General features: G+C 45.3%; 1 long non-coding RNA gene across 1 annotated transcript; it reads left to right on the top strand.

Annotated features, from left to right (window-relative positions):
• Positions 1-15,586: 15,586 nt before the first annotated feature.
• On the top strand, positions 15,587-18,795 carry LOC146200539 (uncharacterized). The gene is made up of 3 exons (XR_014705252.1): positions 15,587-15,667; positions 17,464-17,553; positions 18,663-18,795. It is a non-coding gene; the product is annotated as an uncharacterized LOC146200539 (long non-coding RNA).
• Positions 18,796-18,998: the final 203 nt, after the last annotated feature.

Genomic DNA, 18,998 nt, shown 5'->3' with positions numbered 1-18,998 from the left:
TCGGGCCCCGGCAGGCCGATATGCCTGCGATGGCTTCTTCGCCCGCGTCAGACAGCCGGCCCACGTGACGGTGCAGTAGCAGCGAGAGATGTAGGCTGCTGCGGTGCGCAGGCCTGGCCAAAATCGCGGTGGCGACGGGCGAGATCGAGCTCGCTCGGACCATCGCCAACATTTCTGCCTGCCGCTGCAACGGGACCATCGGGTCACGGCCGCAGCTTATGTCGTTCGCTCAAACCACAACTGAGAGCACCACAATCGCGGCGCACAAATGCGCTAGTCACGTGGTATTATTTGTATTTCGCGGGCTTTCTTCTGAGCCCGGAAAAAAAGATACACGCGAGACTTTCTTTATCGCAATTAATGAAATGGGGGTTTCTGAAGGTGCTCTACAACTTTCCAATTTACATGTTTGGTCTAAAGTCGATATTTAATAAATTAGAAAATTAACATAATTAGCTAATTAAGTAATTGCAAAACAAAAAATTGCCTGTAGTGCGCAAGGAGGCTGGCAGTTGAATGCAATTGGTTTCACTGACCTACCTCAAATATATTATTTTGTAACCCTTGGTTCAAGTTAGCTGGGACACCCGGTATATATATATATATATATATATATATGTGTGTGTGTGTGTGTGTGTGTGTGTGTGTGTGTGTGTGTGTGTGTGTGTGTGTGTGTGTGTGTGTGTGTGTGTGTGTGTGTGTGTGTGTGTGTGTGTGTGTTTGTGTTGAGTCATGCGTTATCACTAGCTCCTGTATCTCGACACAGGATTTACACCCTCGTTACTGTCAGCTCGGGTAGGACAGTGCCGATATCAACCCTGAGTACTCAAATCTGATATGCTACAATCTAAACTTCAGATGCTTGGTAGCACAGCAGTCATCATCATCAGCCTGACAATGCCCCTTACAGAACAAAGGCCTTTCCCGCGCCTCTTCAATTCCCCAAGTTTAACTTCCCCTGGTGCCGCCTCACACCCGCAAACATCCAAAACTCCTCGCCCCACCTATCCTTACGTACCAGCTCCAAAGATCTCTTGATCTTGGGACACTGAGCAAGCCTCTTTGCAGGGATTTATCGCAAGCGTGGCTGTGCTCTCACCTGGAAGAGCCGAGTCTGACGTTCCTACTTTGCCGTCGAGAGATCCAGGCAGCGAGCAGGTCGGACCAGTGCCCGACGAGTCTACATTTAGCTGTGTGGTCTGCCAAGGATGGGGCGAGATGGAACTTCTGCTTGTCCCGGTGCTTGTAGCCACCACGGCTGAACCGCCGACAGGACGAGGAGAGTGGGACGACTCTCCTTTGTCGTGCTTCGCTCCACTGTGGGTGCCAGACGTATCAGTGTCCGATGCATCAGTATCTGGTCGTGGTGTCTGTCTTGCTACTGGAGAGACAGAACCGGCTTGATTCTTGGTGCTTGTCACCACGTCTGAGCCCTCTGTACAATAAGAGGCACTCGCCTTGTGTTCCTTGCAGTGGCTACTCCTAGCAGCGAAGTCGGACGCCCCAGTGGCCGGACTCCCCAGACGTGGACGTGGTGTCTGCTTCACTACAGGCGAGACTGAACCAGCGTGGCTCTTGGAACCTGCCATCATCTCAGATGAGGACTTACTGGGATGAGGTGCATCCGCCTCGTGTTCCTTGCAGAGGCTATTCCTAGCGGGGAAGTCCGAAGCCTCGGTACCATGAGTCTCCACATGTGGATGTGGTGCCTGCTTCACTACTCGCGAGACTGACCCGGCATGGCTCTTAGAACTTGTCAGCACAGCTGAGCCCTTGCTGGAATCAGGGGTATCCGCTTGGTGTTCCTTGCTGTGGCGAGTGCTAATGGAGATGTCTGACGTGCCAGTGGCCGAGGCTGCCACATGTGGCCGTGGTGTCTGCAGCGCAGCTGGTGTGACGGAGCTATCATCTCTCCTGGCTGCTGTAATCACTTCAGCATGATGATGCGAGTCCGACGTTGGTCCCCTGGTGCCGCGCGTGCTGACGTTTGTCTCCTGGATGTCACTGTTCCTTGAGGACCGCCTTCGCTCCGGCTGCCGTCGGCGACGAGAGCGCTCTCCTTCTTCCGTAATTTCTTCTGCTAAGTTGAGCTCTGAGGGGGTTGCAGCCGCCTTTGCCTCTTTCTTTCTCCGTAAGGATGAGTTCTTTGACGCTGACGTGTCTGTCATTGCTGAAGGAACGCAGCGCCGGTCGAGTGTCGATGAAGCCGATATTTCTTCTTCTGCTTCTTTGCGCGTGAAAACGTGCGGCTATTGTACGCGCGGACTCAAGACAGTTTTTTTTCTCGAATCCTCGCTCAATAGGATTGTATCGTTAAGACAAAATTGGCTTCAACGAGTTAACGGATCCTATATTTTAATTAACACTTTCTTTTCCCAGAAACGCTTGCGTGAAGGCCGTTCCTTAGAGGCTGAGGAAGACAGAACGAGCGGAGCATTATCAAGCCACACTCGCTTCATTTGTTGTCTTTTGTTGTAAAAGTCCAAGGAAAACGTAAAAACTTAAAATAAATATTAGAGGAAACGCTCGAATCATATATGAGGTTATCGCAGGAAAAAATGAATGGGATATAGAAGTATAGGGCAAATGCAGAAGCAAAAAATTAAGATAATCTAATTAGAACACAAAACAGCGAAAGTAACGCAGCGACAAAAGCGGGCAACAGGATAAATACCTAGAAATATTAGGTTATCTATCATACACTCAAATCGACATTATCAATTATATTATGTCACCTACAACGAGCTCTGGCCAATCCCCCACTGTGGGTATGTGCCATTATAACGAAGGAGAAGAAGAAGAAGAAATGGAGAAGCAAAACAACACGTTTGGATTCGGCGTGCACGGAAGTAGGATATCATGGCCGACAAAAAACTGAAATTTTGAGAAAGGCTTCAATTTACTTTTTTTCAGCGTCTGAACGAAATCGTTAAATTATAAACCAATTTCAAAGCTTTAATCACTGCTTTCCAGTTATAATTATTTTTGCTTGACAGACGTCTACAGCCTGCCTCGAGGAAAGAGTAGAGATCATTTGTCGTCGCCTGTTTCCAGGTGTTTCTGAGCGCTAACATGACAAAACTACCTTGTTTATCAATAATGACATGCAGGAGAACTAAAAATCAATTCAATTTAATAAAATTCTTCCACGTGCGCCGAGACACGACAACACAAGAGTGCGTTTGCATCGTCTATTTCATCGCCTGTTAACAGAGCGCTTCGGACGTTCTTGCAAGAAGATACGGCGTAAGGCAGGTCAGACGAAGCTACCAGGCGGAGCGCAGAAATTTGAATTATACAAGTAGCGCTGGGGCAACCACCATAATACCTGCATCGGTCCCCGATGGAGGAAACATGGCAAAGCTGGTCGTACAGCCAAGGCCGCAGCTGAGTTCATTCACTGAAGCCTAGGTTGAGAGCAGGACAATCTTAGCGCACGAATGCGTCAGTCACGTCATATTTTTTGTATTGTACCAGTTTTTTGAGCTCGGAGAAACGATGCCCGTGAGGCGGATATAAATGGAATGGGGGATTTCGAAAGGTGTTCTCCAACTTTGCAAACCCTTCTATTCTCTATTTGCAATAGTAAGCAAATTAGAAAAAAATTATCTCAATTGTTGATTAGGTAACTGTAAAACGAAACATTCCCTGTGCTTTAGAAGAAGGCTGGCAGCATTATGCAAGTGGTTTGGTTTGGTTTGTGGGGTTTAACGTCCCAAAGCGACTCAGGCTATGAGAGACGCCGTAGTGGAGGACTCCGGAAATTTCGACCACCTGAGGTTCTTTAACGTGCACTGACATCGCACAGCACACGGACGCCACTCCATTTCGCCTCCATCGAAACGCAGCTGCCGAGGTCGGGATTCGATCCCGCTTCCTTGGGCACAGTAGTCGAGCGCCGAAACCACTGGGCCACCCCCGCGGGGCATTTTGTTTTCTAGCTTACCTCGAATGCCTACTTTTGTAACCTTGCCGAAAGTTAGCTTGGACACCCTGGAGGGTGCGGTCGTTTTTTACTGTGAATGCCGCGGCTTTCTTAGTGAAACCACACATGGACGAAAGAAATACGGGAGTCAGTCGACGCGGAAGTATCGCTTACTGCTGTATATTTAACGCTCAATCATCGATACTGTTTAGCTGAATAATATCCTAACAAGGTTTGTGATTTCTGCTATTATAATCAGCGAGAAAATGAAGAGAAGTGAAAATGAGGGTCTTTGTTATGAGATACATAAACAAGGAGACAATGGCTCTTTCCTGATGTCTGTACTCTTACGTAGTAACACGCCGCTCAGTGCGGTTTAGCAGCATTGATGTTTAAAATGCCTCCTCGTACAGAAGAAAACTAAATGCGACTCGTATTTGCATAGTTGTGTTGTATCCTTCTCCCACTATTAGGCTCGAGAAACTTGATGACGTCGCTCTCTTTAAAAGTGCATGAAAATGACTGCGCACAGAAATTGGATGTTTTCATCAAAAAGACCAACGTATAGGTAAATAAATATCGGGTACTGAGTTCGAACTAATAACATCCTACAAGTACTTACGCGTCTTTATTTCATTTACCCTTTCTTGGGACAGCACACAGCTAACAATGCTATCCGTTCACTAGGGTACTTGAAATGAGTGAAATAGACATTTCAACAGATGTTCCAAAAGTGACAAAATGTCATTAATGCTCTAATGGTGCCATCGGCATTTTTTTTTCGAGCTCATACGAATTTGGCGCATTGGGAGAATCGTCAAGAGAAAAAAAATTTGCTCCTGAAGTTATCGCATGATTCCCACAAAAGTAACATAAATGAGAACAACAATTTCTCTCTAGTTCAGAATTTAATTGCACACACTGGTAGCCCAGGTAAAATACAAGAAACGACTCATTTCATCCCCCTACATTCTCTAAGTAAGCTTATGTAGCTTCCATGGGCATTCCATGGACATTTTAATGAAGATAAGTAATTTTTTTAAGTTGAGCCCTGGCTACTTTGGGTAGCGCTCAGCACACGTCCTCGTGAAGATGAAGTCGGATGCATTGATCCTCATTTAAGGTCAAACACCAGATACAAAATTAAGCATTGTATGAGCACGCAATGCTCCCTCCTATTTACTTACTTGCTGTGACCTTATCCGCCTTTTACTATTGGTATGTGCCTCACAATCGTAGGCTACTGTGCGTAGCATTTTTCAGCAGTTGAAGATGGTTGAGGGCAAAGCAAGAATCGTTTTGCTTGAAACTATGCTTTGCTCTCCAGCAAAGCTATCACACCATGAATATATGTTGAATGGTAGAGGCCAGCCTTAAAATATAACCTTAAACATGTAAGCATTCATGAGTGAGCTTCTGAAAAGCTACAGCAAGTTTCCTGAAGGGAACTGATTGTCAAGCAACAGAGAAATCACTATTTTATTTTACCAGTGGGCACAAATACTTTTGAAGCACATATTTTAATCCTTACCAACAGGTACACATACCATACAAATTACTACATTATTGCTTTTCGCCACCGAAAAAAGTGACGAATAACAGGCATCTTTAAAGCGAATAAATAATGTAACTGACTACAACTACATGGTACAGATAGGCAGCTACCTGAAATGCATTCTTATCCCGTGGACATACATCCGGTAGATATAACGAGTATTTTCTTATAAACGACCTTGAAAATTTTGCACGCTGCCTGAGACTTCGAGAGAATTTCCATAACCGGCCTGTTGTCAATGACGGGGAAAATGCATTGCCCTCGTCGAAACACTAGACTCCCCCAGTAGAACGTGATAAATATCTGGACATGTATATACAACCGGTGCTGCAGGACATGTTAGGAGTATATAATGATGTGTCTTTCCGGCATAATTTATCGTCTCATGATTCGGCAGCAATGAAAAACTAGCGGCACCCTCTGAAATTGATACAAAGCTGGAAAACCAGGAGGATGCCATAGTTATTATGAACCCATCAAATTACATTAGTGAGAGTTTGAGACAACTAGATGACGACATGTTTTAGAAACACCTTTATTCTGATCCGATATTGCAATACAAATCAGTAGTCATGGACACCCCAGATGGTATGTTGAAAGCTGGCAAACGTAAAGATAAAATACTGAACTAGCTGATTCCTCTCAAACCAATTGCTGGCAGATTTTACTTATTACCAAAATTCCATAAAAACAACCCAGGTTGACCTAGAGTCTCTGGTGTTGGAACGGTCACTGAAAGCCTCTCGTATTATGATGACTCCCTCACTAACAACATTTGTGCCATGTTTGCTTCTTTCATAAAAGATACCACTCATTACTAGCTGATATTAATGAGCTTGATATCCCACTCGCTTCTTTTATCTAAGATGGCACGTTACTGTATACAAATATGCCGCATAGCGATGGTATTCAATCAGTAATGAACGCTTATGATGAACACTGCCATCATAGACCTGTTAATAATTCTACATTAGGTACTCTCTCGAGCATTATGCTAAAACTTAAAAACTTCAATTTAATGAAACCCATTACGTTAGGAATAAAGGTACTTCAATGGGTACCTAAATAGGTCTTAATTATGACAATATCTACATAGTTTGTCTTGAAGCCGAATTCCTTGATATTCGTCCGTTAAAACCGTTATGGTATATATGCTTTATTGATGATATTTTCATAATCTAGCAGCATGGCGAGGAACAGCTCCTTGCGTTTAATAATAATAACTTTATTTCACCACCACAAAGCACATGGTGACAGGATACCTACAGTAAAAGCTGCCTCTTGGACCGCTTGACAAGGTCACAGGCACCCAGCCGCTTACTTTGGCAGCAAAAGTAGAACATCATATTACGAAAAAGGCAATACATGTATCACAGAAAACTGCATAAACACATGACAAGTATTGGCCACAAAATCAATAATAAAACCACTTACATAATTATTCACATGCAAAATAAAATCACCATGTAAAATGTTTACTTTCATAATGAAGTGTCGTTCAATAGGTATTATTCAAACGGTTCTTTGTATGAGGTATTTTCTAGTGGGATATTATTGAAATGAAGGGAATTCAGGAGACGTGGCAGCGTATTTTCCAGTGTTTGACAGCCGTATGTTGTTCTGTATGTATTAATATGCCACTTATCGATGTTTCTTGCTTTGTAGACTTTGTAGCTGAGTTCAGTGTTAGCCAGTTTATGAAAAAAAACGTGTTATTATTGATCTCGAGTTTTAAAGCGCGGTGTAAGGTCGTCAACAGTGCATGTTTTCTCGAGTTTTCTTTTTGTGTGTGTTTGTGTTTCCTGCCGTTTCGGGCAGCCGGCCCGCGAGGCGCGCGGGCGGAGCGGCGCCGTACCCAGGGAGGGGGACCTTTTCTTGTTTTTGGGTTATAGTGTGAAGTGTCCCTGCTTGTGCGCGTTATCTGTTTTGTGTCTTTCTTGAGGGGCGAGGGGTCTCGCGCATTGGAGGGCACTCTGCCGTTCGGTGTTTGGCCTGGTGGCTAGCGCGCGAGGCTCCGAACTCCGTCGGCGGACCCCGTCGAGCGTCCGTTGGGTGTTGTTTTTCTTATTTTGTATGTGTAAAGCGCGGTCGTAAATCTCGTGCGCGTCCTCGAGAGTGGAATGCCAGTGGTGGAAAGGCCGGGGTTGGGACGCTTCGGCGAACTGGGCCTCGGCTACAGTATTCCACGAATCTGTGTGAACGGGGGGGACACCAAGGACGTTTTCACGGAAACGGAAAGCGCGCGAAAACGACGAGGTGCGATGGGTGGCCCGGGGAGTTGCAGCCCGAGCGAAGGAGAAGACGGACGTTCTCCCGTACGCTCGCTTGGGACGACGGACTGTCCTAAGGCGGAGGGCGACCCAACTCTGTGTTTTATTTGTTCTTCCTCTCAACTGTGCTGTGTTTGTTCATCCATTCAACCTATTAGTTTAATTAAATCAGTTTGTTAATTTAATTCGGCCCATTGAAATTCTTTCGACGAAGCAAGGAGACGGGACCATTACCAACAAGAAGAAGAAGAAAAAAAAGGAACTTCAAGAAACATCTTTAGAAGTTTAAAGGAACTTCAAGAAACATCTTTAGAAGTTTACTGGCGCAGCCGAATACAGGATCACCGTCTCCCGTCAGGCTTCGGCGATCACAAAAAAAAACTTGCTCAGCAGGAAGACTTCCGGGCCGATGGACAGCGCCTGAGAAGGAGGTCTCCGTCGAAAGAGGACAGCACGAAAACACAGCAACATTGTGGCCGACGGACCGAGCCATCACTTCAGATCGACGGACCGACACTGAAGCTAAGGAGCTAGCGGCTCAGCATCGAGAGACGCCCAGCATTGTGGCCAACGGACTGAGCCATCAGTGCGCGTAAGGTGCGAGCCGCGCACCAGCGAAAGACGCCACGCATCACGGCCAACGGACCGAGCCAGCGGTGCTCAGCGCATCAAGAAACTGACTTCCAGCGCACCGGCCAAGGGAGCAGGCAGCGAAAGCGACATCAGCCGCTAATGGACTAGCGGTGGACTTTTGTGCATTTTCCAAGTATTACTTCGCGCATTGGCAGCAGAGAGGAGCAAAGCCCGGGCGCAGGAACGGCAGACAACGCGGTGGTCAGGGAAGGCAGGGTGGCTACTCCAGCGGAAAGGTGATTGGCCCTTATGCTGGTCCTCGGAGCCCACTGGTGCCGTGTGGTTTGTAGCGAGTGACAGGAATTGTGCATGATACTGCGTAGCGGTGCAGTGGTCACGAAAATGAGTGCGGAGGAGAGCGGAAGTGATAGCGGAGTTTCAAGAGCAGAGGAGGCGACGGGGGCAGGCGAAACGATGGAAACAATAGGATCAACAGGAGCAGATAAAAGCGGTGGCGAAGCTCCCGATTCAGCTATGCGACGGCTAGAAATGGAGCTGGAGCTTAGGAAGACCACGCTGCTCATTGAGCGGGAAAAAACACGTCAGTTAGAGCTGCGAAGTGGTGGACCACAGGGCTCGCTAACAGATGGTAAGCCGACGCGCGAGGAATCACTAGCGCATTTCGCAAAACGGCTTAAGAGTTTACTGACCGCAATTCCCTCAGATCCAGAGGTTCCAGTGTGGCTCGAGGGAATCGAGGGCATTTTTCGTTCCTATAGGGTGCCTGAAGAGGTTAGAAGCCATTTAGTTTTGCCTCTGGTGACCGCGAGAATCCCACACCTCTTTTCTAAACTTTCAACCGAGGAGCTCGACAGTTACGATCTGGTAAAAAAGACGATTCTGTCCGAGTTGCGTCTGTCGCCAGGTAACTACCTCAGGCAGTTCCGCAATGCGCTTCCGGCTCGTGACGAGACCTGGCAGCACTTCGCGTCGCGAATTGAGAGCTACTATGCTTTTTACATGGCGGCGCGGGGGATCAAAACGCTAGAGGGCCTGATTGCTCTCCACGTGGCTGACCAGATGAAGCAGACACTGAGCACTGAGGCGTATAAGTACGTGAAACGAGAGGAGGGGGACGGTTGGGTGAGGCCACATGAGATAGCGAGGTTGGTGGAGGCTTACGAGGATTGCGAAGGTAAGGGGTCGGGAAGGAAGCAAACAGTTGCAGGCAGAATCCCCTCTGGCAAACAAGCAACTTTGCAAAAGTCCGGCCTAGCTGCGCAGGAACAGCTAGTCTCCTCGAGATCCTCAACATGCTTCATTTGCGACGGACCACATTTCGCTCGCTCTTGCCCTAAAAAACCAGCAACTGGTGACGCGCATAGGAAAAGCGTGAACAGAGTAGCGCAAGAAAGACTTAACGCTGCCGACAACTATGACAGCGGAGCGGTCGGACGGGGAACGACCCGCCACTTTCCGCCTTGCGGGGAGCCATCGGGGAAGGATGGCCTCGCGTCACTAGAATACGTCGACTTGAGATGCGGCGAGGCGGGTCTGAGGGCCCTGATCGACACGGGTGCAGAGATAACGGTGATTAAAGAGGGCGCCATACCGAGCGACCAGGTGGAGGTGGTGGGCAATATACCACTAGTGGGAGCTTTTGGTGCTAGAGTGGTAGCCAAGCTCGCTAGAGTGCCGCTAAGCTTAGCAGTAGATCGGGATCGGCAGATCAGAGAGAGTGCGTCGCTGTTGTGCGCCGTAACGAGTGAGCTGGCGTCCAGGGAAGCAGACTGCTTACTCTCTGCAGAGGCTTGGGACATGCTTAAGCAGACACTCAGCAGAGCTTGTGAGATGCCCGACATGAAACTAGTGGAAGCCGGGACCCTGGGAACTGGCAGCTGGGGAGAGCAAGAACTTCGGCCGTTGGGAAACAACGAGGCAGATCGGAGTACGGATGAGGTACTAGTGGCCGCTAACGAGACACACCTCGAGGCGACGAGAGCGCAAGAGAATCATGTATTCCGTGAGGCGCAGCGGTCGGACCCGGGCCTCGCCGATGCTTGGCGTCAGGGGAAAGCGAGTAGCCACGGGATGTTCGTACGCGATGGCTTGCTCTACCACAAAGACAAAATTGCCGGCATACTGTATGAGCAGCTAGTGCTGCCTAGGGAGAGAAGAGGCGAGGTACTGATGCTGGCGCATGAGTCCCCGTGGGGAGGGCACCTAGGAAAGAGGAAAACAATGAACAGAGTAAAAATGAGCTTCTACTGGCCGGGTGTTAACGCAGACATCAACGAACATTGCAGGACCTGCCATGGATGTCAAATGAGATCAGACCGCCGAACAGCAGATAGAATTCCTATAGCCCCGCTCACGCGGCCTAGTTACCCCTTTCAGGTGGTGAACATCGATGTTATCGGGCCGCTTAACCCCCCGTCAGCAAGGGGACACAGGTACGCGCTTTGCGTCACCGACCTACATACGCGCTGGCCAGAAGTCGTCTGCCTAACGTCGCTTACAGCGCGGAAGACGTGCGACGCGCTTCTTGAGATTTCTCGCGCACCGGCGTCCCGGAAACGATATGCAGTGATCAGGGTACTAATTTCGCCGCTCAGATGACGCAGCTACTCTGCGAGAAAATCGGCAGTTCGCCGCGGTTTTCCACTCCGGAGCATCCTGAGAGTAACGGCTCCGTCGAGAGATGGAACCGTGTTTTCAAAAACATGATTTATCATGTAATTGAAAGTGACAAGCGTAACTGGGACAAATGTGTACCTTTCCTGCTCTGGGCATACAGAGAAGTGCCGCATGATACAACGGGAGTCTCTCCATTCCAGATGCTCTACGGGAGACACCCGACGGGACCCTTGTCCATACTAAAGAAAACTTGGTCAGGAGAGGTAGATATCCCCAATAATCTTAGAGAACCAGCGGCCCGAGCGAAGGAGGAGACGGACGTTCTCCCGTACGCTCGCTTGGGACGACGGACTGTCCTAAGCCGGAGGGCGACCCAACTCTGTGTTTTATTTGTTCTTTCTCTCAACTATGCTGTGCTTGTTCATCCATCCGACCTATTAGTTTAATTAAATAAGTTTGTTAATTTAATTCGGCCCATTGAAATTCTTTCGGCGAAGCAAGGAGACGGGACCATAACCAACGAGAAGAAAAAAAAAGAAGAAAAACTTCAAGAAACATCTTTAGAAGTTTACTCGCGGCATAAACGAAAGTTATACTGTTTAGTAATCGTAAGCATTTTATGCTTAGAGAAAAGTTCTGGTGCGTGGTATGTTCTAGGGACTTTGCATATTTCAATAATTTACATCATTCAATCCTTTTCATGCACTCGTACTCTGCTTCAACGATTAGATTTCTTGATTCGACAGTGTCACTTAACATTGAAAAACCAATTGCCTTCATAGGAAGCCAACTTACTGCCAACACTATCTTCACTTAAACAGCCGCCGTGTAAAGCATCGCAATACCAGGAACGAAAACGTGTCCCGCACTAATGAAGTGCCCGGTAAATAAGAAACAACCAGGCATCACTTGGCCATGGGTGTTTTATATTGAATGACACTTGTGCATAAATAAAGCACGCGACGCCTCCAGATAAGGCAAAGCTGACTCTGCGGGTCGTCATGGCAACGGCTGTCTTTAACCACCCCAGTCGTTGGCCTGGGAGCGGGATACATGTGGCCTCATTCAGACCTCAGTTAATAGTCTAGGGTTCACCGCGCGTTAGATCGAGTGGACTCTAGTTACAGGATGGCGGTTTCAGCGAATAGCGTTAGGTGTTTGCAAAGGGTTTCGCTGGAACCAGTAATTATCATTAGCGTGGAACAGGGTTTTAACCTTAGCCACATGTACAGCAACGAGAAATGATTACGGGTACAGGGGAGTGCTGTCACGTTATTCTGCTTATTTGGACTCGCTAACGATAGCACCGCCATCTGCTAGACGGCGCTGGCGTGGACATACGGCATGCACTTCACCACAAAAGGAACCTTGTTGTTGGTACCCGCCCTGACGCCCTTCTCAAAGGAATTCCGGCTCTGAGAGAAATTCCGAGGACCTGTTTACACCAAATAGAAAAGCGGGACTTATATTTCAACATATTACCTGCGTACTGAAAAGGACATCTTCCAGCCGGGACAGCGAATGTATTGTTCACCAATTTTATTTTTGCAATGCGGAACGCAGAGGGGTCCGGTAATTTTGAAGCACTGTGTTCAACAAAAAGCAAAATGTCATTCTCATTTTAAAAAAGAAGTGAATTTTGATGAATAATTGACGTTCTTGAAGCGTCCTAAAATAAAACTGATTTCTACGTTGATTTAAGACGCGCTTTAATGTGGTTCAATCAGATTTGAGCTAATAGCGATAGCACGTACACCTCTTTGCTACAGTGACCTCGAGTACCGTTCAAAAACATTCATAATGAAGTAAGGTCTCTTAGACTGATGAAACTGGCTAAAATTTTCTATGTATATTTCTTACAAAAACAAAACCCTGTACGTTAATACACTGCCAGAGATTTATACAACAGAAGAGTTCTTGTCATTTTGTAGCACATCCTGTCCGCAGGTATCAGCACGAGAGCTACAATGAACGCATCAGCGTATGATGTAACGCGGACGAAGCTCACTAGAATAAGCCCAATCGCCGATGACGAAGCGCCCGCCCATGGAGACAACCGGGGCTACCGCAGAGAAGACGAGCACAAACCATCACCATATAGCAACATGCTCAGAAGTTTTGCTTTTCAAGCCCGCCTTTATCGTCTCTGCGGCTGCCTCTTCGTCAAGGACATGTTTGCCATGGCTCCAAGGTAGATGCTCAGAAGGGATGAGTGTTGCTGTACATAACGCTGCATCACTACGTACCATAGTTGCCAAAAGGTCCAACTACGCGAACGTGGCTGTGGATTTGAAGGTTTTGCTATTTGCAAAACTGTGTTTGTGAAACCTCTAATTTAAGGAACCAATGAGCTCTTTTTTATGCAGGTAGGACTGTTATTCGGACTGCTCTAATGCTCTTCTAACATACATTTGACAAATTTTATGTGGTTAATTGCTGCACTCTGTTCCTTCTTATGCTCCATTTTTAAGTACCTGTTATATTTGACAATGAAGTTACGATATTGTTTATAGAAAGCTTATCTTTGAAACATTTCAGTGACCGGTAGTGAGCAGCATGTGTTCTGGAAAGATGTTCATTTTCTATTGTCAACAATAAGACGGCACTTACAAGCAGCAATCCGAAACTCAATAGCATACCTTATGACTGCAATAAATAAGAATACTGTTGACGAGGGTAAAAACGTATAAGCTTAAAAGCATTCCACATAGAATATGCAGTCAAGTAGTAACCTAAAACTAAAAGCCTTTTTTTACTGCTGCTGAAAGAATACGCAATTTTGTAAATAAATAATCACTATAATTTCAATTTTATTGAAAGTGTTTCGTTACCTAGACGTCGTTCTTTAATTCGCAGACATTGCTCTTATGCTTACAGGTATCCTAAGGTAGTCTGGGTCCACTGGTACAGCCTCTACGCAGCCGCATGCTTCATCTTCTACCTGTGGTTCGAGATCGACATTGTTACCCGTAGTCCGATTGTACTGGGCGACACATACCGATTCTTCACCAAGTCCCTCTCGTTCTCCTTAACGTCGTCATCATTCTCAATGCCTGCAGTAACTTCTTGACAATGGTATTTAGCTGCCGAAATATTCTCGACTTCTTTCTGAAAGCCGCCCGTTTCGAGAAGGAAATAAGCATTCCAACGTGCAAGTGCTGCAGCCAGAGGCATTTTTTGTTGTCCGACCTCTCAACAGCGATGATGTTCGTCGTTTACTTCGCAGGCTACATAATGGCGCTCTTCTACCAGGAACAAAAGGTTGACGTCGACGACGTACTGAATGTTCAGGAGATCATTGACAGAGTTTGCTGCATTTTTGCTGCTGTCCTCTTCTTTGTGTACGACAGTGCAAACATGCTCACCCTGCGACATTCGGCAGATGTGCTGGAAAGATACGTGACCTGCAATGCGAAGTGGCAGCGAAGAAAGTTCAAGCGACGAGGATCCAGCTTACGACTGTTTTAGAGCTCAAGAACCACATCAACGGTATATGGCAGAAGTCGATTGTTGTCTCTAGCATAGCAATCCTTCTTGTAACTTGTATCTCTCTGTACACCGTCATCACTCAGGGGATAAAGAGAACTGAAATATGGATTGCGATCGGCTACTCGGCGTTCGCTTCCTAGGAGTTCTTTAGGCTCGCGAACGTCAGTCAGTCGTTGTCCAGCACTGTAAGTGATGTCATTTTTGTTCTTACCTTTAAACCTTTGTGTTACCATAGTATGTGCCTACGGCCGATGCAGAAACTGTTTACCTACTCTTCATGCTCATTTAGCACAACGTGCTGCGTTTTATGAAGCACCGAAGCTTTACTTAGTGGTTACATTAATTTTTGGACGCATCCAAGCCATATGCCTCTTAGGAGTTGCGGGCTGGAATCACTACACCATATGCTAAAATTTATAGCATACCTTTCGTGCTCTGTAACGCTGATAATGTATGTCCAACTAATTCTTTTAAATACATCTAATGACCTTGCAAAATTTGTTTGCGCGTATTAGTAAGTTGCCAGCTGATGGGTTTCGTACCAGCTTTCACCTGAGAAGAAAAACTGCCTATTTTACAGCGCATAATGCTTCCTACGGAAGCAAGCTCTTTAGCCAACCTTTAGATGGTGAGGAGAAAAACGAGTAAAAAATTTAGGAGCAGTTGGCGCTGATTGTTCAGCCATGGCTTATCCGTAATAATGTACTCAGTTGAAGTGGGGCCTCAGCCGTTTCGGTGATCTTAAGTGACTTGAAAAGCATGCAGGAAAGATTATCTACTGCAAACCTTTATGTGTCGAAACTCTGGGTTGTCCTGAAGAAAATTATCACGTTCGTTATCTAACTATTTTTTATATTTTGACATAAGGTAAGGGTAATGTGCTTCTTTCTGAACCGTAGCTTGATGCGGTGATACACGTTGCGGCGCGGAATAATTATCAAGCCAGAAATTACCATGATTCACTTGGCCGTTGCCGTATAAAACGCCTGAAGTAATGGTGATATCAAGGTGACGTATACTATGTGCATACTTACATATATCCTCTCGCATTCGCTTATCTGCTTTTAGGTACAAAATATCAAGAATTTATGCCGACGAACACTGACTCTGGATCGCACAGTTGCTTTTAAAGTTCAGGTGAGAAATGTCCCAGGTAAAAAATAGCGCTAGATAAGAAATAGACTAAGCACAAGTGACCGCAGAATTTGAATGCTTATGGTGAGCTGTTAAGCATCCCAAATTTAAAGGTGGAAACAGATGTACTTAATTTCAAATGCCTTTGTATACAATTTGAATGCAATTTTTGGACAAACATGACTCCTGGCTAGAAATATTATGTCCGCTGTTAAACCCTATTTTCCAGTAGCAACATTTTGTTACGAAGATTGCTGGAAGTCCTGAGACACATTTCTTGAAAGAAAAAGTATTTTAAGGTGGAGACATTTCTGCACTCATGGTGATGTTGGTCTCTATTCGCTGCATATCTCCACCGCATGAAGAAGTAATTGCAAATTAACAGCGCTGCGACGAGGAACAACAACAAGAGACGAAGGACAACGACAAGCGCTTGTCATTTCCGTCCTCACTCGTTATTGTTCCTCGTCGCAGTGCTGGTAATTTGCAATCATGTACCAACTAGCTCAAATTTCCGTAATACTGAAGAAGTAATGTGTCTCCAACAGAAATCGAACCACTATCCCACGGATCCTCATGTAGCAGCGCGTGTTGGCAACTACACCACGCCGGGCTCGTAAAAGTCTGATCGGTTTTTTACAGCACAGTATTTATTACACGCGTTTAAATGACGTGAACATCTATATACATTATTTAACGTAATCAGCCTGTAGGCGAACAAGTTAAATTGAAATATTCTATACCACACAATTAAAAATGTTTTAACGCAACTCCTCTATAGCGGTTGAAAAGAACGACAACACATCAATAATGAGAGCCAGTCCAGTTGACATTCGCTTTCTTTGTAAGTGTCCGTCAGCTGGTGCACTATCTGGCCGAAATGAGCATGTGCGTCTTTAACACTCTGCAGTCCAAGGAGAAAAACCATGTCAAAGGGTTCAAGGTCATATTTGGTGGCCATTATGTAACGCACACAGTGAAAATTCAAAACAGTCTTTCTTCAGTGTTCTTTGTAGAAGGTCCTAGAACAATATCGCGTCTTCGCAGGCAATAAAACAGTGTTCGATGGTTTCACTTGTAACACATAGCCGAAAATTAACAGAATAAACGAAAATATTTATTAAGTCACACTTTACCAGATAGAATTTGGCATAAAAATTAAAGAAAAACGTTTTGGTACAAGGGAAAACGGCATTTTACGTACGCTTATCAACACATCACGTCCAATAGAATTTGATTGCAATCAGAGGCCGGAACTGCATAGATATGGATTCTTTGTTACATTTTTACGTGAAAAAGAGAATAAGTAATCATAAAAAAGCGAACTTCCGCAAAACGCACAAAATCGTAAACACCGATCATAAACCCAAATTATAAGGGCCGATCGGTAAAATTGGAAGAGTCCGCTAAGTTGGGAAGAAGGTTCACAAAGTTTTACGCTTGACAAGAAGAATTGCGACCAGTTTCTCAAGGTAACTTTGAGCAACTGGTCGTAGTTTTTGTTGTCAAGTGTAGGGATGGCAGTAGCGATGACAATAATGGTGCATTTAGTTGATAATGATGATTGCTAGTGATTGGAAGGTAGTAAGAATGAAATCACTGCAGTTATTAAAAACAGGCCTCTAATGTGGCTTCTACCATTTCTACATTTAGGCATATTTAAGCGCAGTCTTCTAATTTGTTATTTTAACAACCTAGAAAATTTCAAAATGCCTTGCTTTTGAGAAACCACTATAACATTCCCTAATCTTGATTGCGCTATCCACTTCCAAACTATCAATTTCGGAGTGCGTCATGCAAAATTGTTACGATTGGAACCTTTGCAACGCGAGAATAACTTTTGCTTTATTCTGCTTTACAGTAATTAATTTTTTCTCCAGATCATTTATTTGGACAACAGCATCAACCCAGACGACATCAGCCTACACGGCAATGATTTCTTCAAAATCAACCTGGGGCTGCTGGTTTCCGTAAGTCGCTAAAAACATATGAGGCTACAATGTGAGCGGAAAAATTTGGTTTCTATTTTCGCCAATTTTTCAACCCTATCATAATAGCGTATTTTATCTAAAATGTGTTTAGCACTCCAGTAATATAGATATAACGTTCCCTTCTGGTGATTACATTTTGCTTAACCGCTTAGAACAGGAAGGCTATTCAATAATGCTGCAGTCACCTGCCAGCCAGCGAGATATTGGTCAGATTAATTTGCACCACTCTGAACACTTGACATTGCATACATGATGTAGGAAGAAAGCGATACTTGGAGAGCGCTTGTTTGTTGCATTGCACGTAAAAAACATAATATCGGCGCTACTGAGAACCTGCAAGATCATAATGATTGTACAGCACTTCTACGACCAGCCGTTTCCTACATTTGTTAGCGAAATAAGCGAAAGGGGCAGAGAACGAGAGGACAGACACGTGCAACACTTTTCTCTCTGTCGTTTGCTGCACTGCTACGGTGTTACAAAGTCAGACCCAACAAGCCCAAATTTCCATATTATTGTCAAAGGCATGTTAACAAAGCCTGATTTATTTGGCTACGTCAAATATACTACTGATATAGGAGGTTGGTATTCTTTCCGAAGCATAAGCGTCTATGCACTTCATGGGTGATGAAAGTTTTGTGCAATAGAAGGATTTGGTAGACTTTTATAACGTGTCCGTGAACAAACCAAGATCCAATGCGCAGTCTAAATTTAGGGCTGCTCGAAGACAACATTTTCACATTTGATGATTCCAAAAATAGTGTATATTCAAAAAGGTTGAAAACATGAACTACATATTGGTGCTTATTGCTTTTAATTTAGAACTATAGCATGTAGGCCTGATCTAAGCTGTCAAGGCTTCATTGACCCTGAAGTACCTGTTTGGAATTAAATTCTGTCAAGTAAATAATTGGAGGACTGCCATAGAATTCGATAGCGTAGTCAGTACAAAAACATGTCTTAAAAGAAACATTTCTACTCAGTAATGCCGTAAACAGGGTATATTTTGTGGCTGCAGAATTGCAAACTAAACCTTCGTGTATTGTCTGTTCTCTCTGCTCATTTATTTTGACACGTTTTGTTTTCAGATGGCGGGATCCATCATAACGTACACAGTCATACTGGTGCAAACAAGTCCAGACCTGGAGGGCACAACGAAATGCATATCTGATACCTCGAGAGCGAACATCACGGCATCAATTTGAGGAATAACACGAATAAAGATATAATGACGCAATTATTTTCGCTACCAATAAACAGCATCCAGCTCGCCACCTCTGAGAACGCCCGAAAGGCAGGCAATGGGTTCAGAAGAGGAACGCGTAAGTAAACTGTTCTTACAAGGTAATATATTCACATAGCAACATGATAAGAAACTTTACATCGCATTTGCGGAAATGTATCGCGTAAATAACAAACTGCTT

This window comes from Amblyomma maculatum, chromosome 2 (assembly GCF_055883805.1).
Source record: "Amblyomma maculatum isolate TAMU_Amacu chromosome 2, ASM5588380v1, whole genome shotgun sequence".
Lineage (NCBI taxonomy): Eukaryota > Metazoa > Arthropoda > Arachnida > Ixodida > Ixodidae > Amblyomma > Amblyomma maculatum.
This window is presented reverse-complemented; position numbering and strand designations above follow the sequence as displayed.